Here is a 4,658-nt window from a genome sequence, read left to right as displayed (position 1 = left end):
GGTTCTATACTTAGAAGATCCAACAAATTCCACCAAATAACTTTTTGAATTAATAAATGAATTCATCAAAGTAGCAGGGTATAAATCAACACCCATAAATCAAATGCAAATTCTGCACATCAGTTATGAATCCTCTGAAAGAGAAATTAGGAAAACTACCCCATTAACAATAGCCTAAAAAAAAAACGGGAATCATTCTAATGAAGGAGGTAAAATGCCTCTACAATGAAAACTACAGATCACAAAAGAAAGAAATTGAAGAAGACCTTAGAAGATGGAAAGATCTTCCATGCTCTTATCAAAATGGCCATACTACCAAAACTGTTATACAGATTTAATCCAATTGCTATTAAAATTCCAATGATATTCTTCAAAGAACTAGAAAAAGCAATCATTTGGAAAAATAAGAGACCCAGAATAGCCAAAGCAATCCTTAGCAAGAAGAGTGAAGCAGGAGGCATCACAATACCAGACCTTCAACTATACTACAGAACAACAGTAACAAAAATGGCATGGTATTTATACAAAAATAGACAAGAAGACAAATGTTACAGAATAGAAAATACAGAGACAAACCCACATAAATATGGTTATCTTAACTAGAGAACAGTGCCAAAGACAAATATTGCAGAAAAAAAATGGCCTAATCAACAAATGGTACTGGGAAAATGGAAATCCATGTGTAGCAAAATGAATTTAAGCCTCTCTCTCACCCTGCAAGAAAATAAACTCAAAGTGGATCAAATACTTATGCACTAAAACAGAGACCCTGCACCTAACAGAAGAAAAAGTAGGAACAAATCTCTACCATATAGGCTTAGGAACTGACTTTTTTTAACCAGACTCCTAAATCAACAGTCAATAAATAATCTGGGTGTGATGGTGCATGCCTGTAATCCCAGCAGTTTGGGAGGGTAAGGCAGGAGGATTTTGAGTTCAAAGCCAGTCTCAGCAAAAGCAAAGTGCTAAGCAACTCAGTGAGCTGGGGATGTGGCTCAGTGGTTGAGTACTCCTAGTTCAATCCCCAGTAACTCCTACCCCAGCCCCCCCCCAAAAAAAATCAATAAATGGAATGGACTCAAATTAAAAAGCTTCTTCTCATCAAATAAAACAATCAAGAACATAAAGAGGAGCTTACAGAATGGGAAAAAAATCTTTACCACACACACTTTAGAGCACTAATCTTTATGATATATAAAGAACTCAAAAACTTAACAACAACAACAACAATAAAATAACCCAATCAATAAATGGGCAAGGACCTGAACAGGCACTTCACAGAAGAGGAAATATGAATGGGCAACAAATATATAAAGAAAATTTCAACATTTCTAGTACTTAGAGAAATGCAAGTCAAAACTACATCGAGATTTCATCTCATTCCAGTCAGAATGACAATTATCAAGAATACAAGAAACAATAGTGAAAAGCCAATCCCCCAAAATACAAAAGCCAAATGTTTTCTCTGATATGTGGATGCTAATCCAGAATGGGACGGGGTGAGGGGCAAGGGAAGAATGGAGGAACTCTGGATTAGGCAGAGGGGAGTGAGGGGAGAGGAGAGGATATAAGGGTGGGAAAAGATGGTGTAATGAGATGGACATATTATCCTATGTGCATGTATGGTTGCACAAATGGTGTGACACAGTATTATGTATAACCAGAGAAATGAAAAGTTATACTCCACTTGTATAAAATGAGTCAAAATGCATTCTGCTGTCATGTATAACTAATTGGATAAAAAAAGAATACAAGCAACACTAAGTGTTGGCAAGGATGTGGGGGAAAAGGTACACTCATACATTGCTAGTGGGATTGCAAATTGATGCAACCACTATGAAAAGCAGTATGGAGATTGCTCAAAAACTTGGAATGGAACCACCATTTGATCCAGTTATCCTACTCCTCAGTCTATACCCAAAGGACTTAAAACCAGCATACTACAGTAACTCAGACACATCAATGTTTACAGTAGCTCAGTTCACAATAGCTAAACTATGGAACCAACCTAGATGCGCTCCAACAGATGAATGGATAAAGAAAATGTGGTACATATACACAATGGAATATTACTCAGCCTCAAAGAAGAATTATGAAATTTGCAGGTAAATGGATGGAGCTGGTGAATATCATGCTAAGTGAATAAGCCAAATCCCAAAAACCAAGGACCAAATGTTTTCTCTGATAAATGGCTGCTAACCATAAGGAAGGGGTGAGTGGAGGAACTCTGAGTTGTGCAGAGGGGAGAGAGGGGAGAGCAATGGGTGTGGGGATGGGAAGGACAGTGGAATTAAATTACATTATTACCCTGTATATATGCATGATTACACTACCAGTGTGACTCTGCACTGTGTTCAGCCAGAGGAAGGAGAAATTGTGTTCCATTTCTATACAATGTGTCAAAATGCATTTGAACATGTCCTCGAAAACTTATGTGCCACACTATGCTACTAGAAATTCTGGCAAGGATCTACAAGTGAAATGCACGGAAGCAACTGCCTATGTTTGTACGTGGTATGTCACCATGAAGTAGCTATAGTGGTCTGCACTGTTTGTTTGAGCTTCTAATTTAACCACAGACTCTAAATCAACAACATGGATTTGCAGAATCAGATGGAAAAACACATGCTAAAGAGTAATTGAAGAAAATACTGTGGATTGGGTTTTTTTTTTATTCTCAAACTCAGGAAAAAAATTGTTTGTTTTCAATGTTACTGGGTTTCTATAGCATCTTCCTTATCCAAAGTTTGATCAACTCTATTTGGCACTTTTGAAAGTCTGTTAAACAAAAATGAAAGCTTGCCGTTCTGTTTCTGGGAAACTCTCTCAAAAAACCTACTGAATAAGATGATATTTTTAAAAATAGGTAGGAGTGGACCTGGATTTTACAAATGACCAGTATTTATAAGGTTTAAATGTTTAATGAAACAGGACTATATGCTAACTTTATCAAGTAGTATTTCTATTTATTTTTGAGAACGAACCTATTCCTGGGGAGAAACCATGAATTACTGCTAACCACAGCAGAGCTGGATTTCATCATTGAAACCACAGCATTTGCTGAGGACTGCCCAGGGACAAGTATAACATACAGACAAAAACATCTCAGCAGCTTTTTTGGTTTTGAGCAAATATCCCATTCCCCAATTTTGCAGAGCACTAAAACCCACACAACCATTCATTACTTAATGACAGGAATACTATTTTGAGAAATTCACTGTGAGGCAATTTCACCATTATGCAAACATAATAGAGTGTACTACCCAAACTTTTATAGCTATAGTGTCATCAAGCAATATAATGATACATCATGCCACCATCATATTTGTGATCCATCAAAAGGGTGACTGGTTACATTGTTTAAAGATATACCCTTGAAATGGTTATCCTTGATGAAAAACAGGCTTAATTTGCAGTCACAGATTGTGATCACAAAGGAGAACTTTGGGGACAAAAAGTAAGTGTCCAATGAAGGGTAATCTCCCCAAATTTCTTTGAGAGAGATGACTTAAAGAAAATTGAAATAAATAGTTTCAATACTAAGAAAAATGTAAGAATGAAAGTATATAACAATCCTTCCTGATCTTCAGACACATAAAAAATAAATAAATAAGAAAGCAAGCTTTGGCAAGGAGTGACCCCTCTTACCTCAAAGTAATTTTCTTAATTTCTTTGGGCAAAATATAACAGAATACCATGGACTACATAGTATATAAACAACAGAAATTTATTTCTCCCCAGTGTTAGAACCTGGGAAACCCAAGATCAAATCACTAGTAGGTCTGGTATCTGATGAGGGCCCATTTCCTGACCACATATTACTTTCTCACCATCTCCTCACATGGTAAAAGGTAGAAGGCAACCCCCTGGGCCCAAGATCTAAAACCATCACACTGGTGATTAAGTTTCTCCAAGAACTTTGAGGAACCCAAATGTCAGACCACAGGAGTAATGATGGAGTGTTTATCCAAGGGAAAGAGTAATGTAGTCCATGTAGAGAGAGGATGTCATCTAGGTAGAGCACTCGACTTAAATCCTAGAGATTAGAGATGATGAAGTAGAAATTATACCATAAATTAGTTGTCTATATTGGAAAAAAAATATAATTGGATTTCTGCCTCACCCACAGTATTCGACTCCAAACAAAGAATTGATTTCAAAAGCCAAGACTTTAGTGAAAGATAAAGGTGAATTTGTTCCTCATCTTAAGGTAGAGAAGGATTTCTTAAAATCCAAAATGTGTCAATATGAGTGGAGAAACATCATTGAGTTTATCTATATTAAAATTAAGACCACTTGCTAATCACGAGAAGATTTGTTAAAAGAAGTGAAAAATACATGTTATAAAGTGAAAAAAAGATATTTTTAACACGTATATCTAATAAAAGACCAATAACAGGTCTTTAAAACCATAAAAAATATTGAACCCACCTAGATGCCCTTCAACAGATGAATGGATAAAGAAAATTTGGTTCATGTACACAATGGAATATTACTGAGCCTTAAAGAAAAATTAAATTATGGCATTTGCCAGTAAATGGGTGGAACTGGAAACTATCATAATGAGTGAAATAAGGCAGTCTCAAATAGACCAAAGGTACAGGTGGGGGAGGTGGAGTTTCACTGATTGGACACAGGGGAAGGGGGATGGGAATGGG

The sequence above is a fragment of the Urocitellus parryii genome, unplaced genomic scaffold (genome assembly GCF_045843805.1).
Source record: "Urocitellus parryii isolate mUroPar1 unplaced genomic scaffold, mUroPar1.hap1 Scaffold_232, whole genome shotgun sequence".
In the NCBI taxonomy this organism is placed as follows: domain Eukaryota; kingdom Metazoa; phylum Chordata; class Mammalia; order Rodentia; family Sciuridae; genus Urocitellus; species Urocitellus parryii.
The sequence above is the reverse complement of the archived record's forward strand: the minus strand, read 5'-3'. Positions refer to the sequence as shown.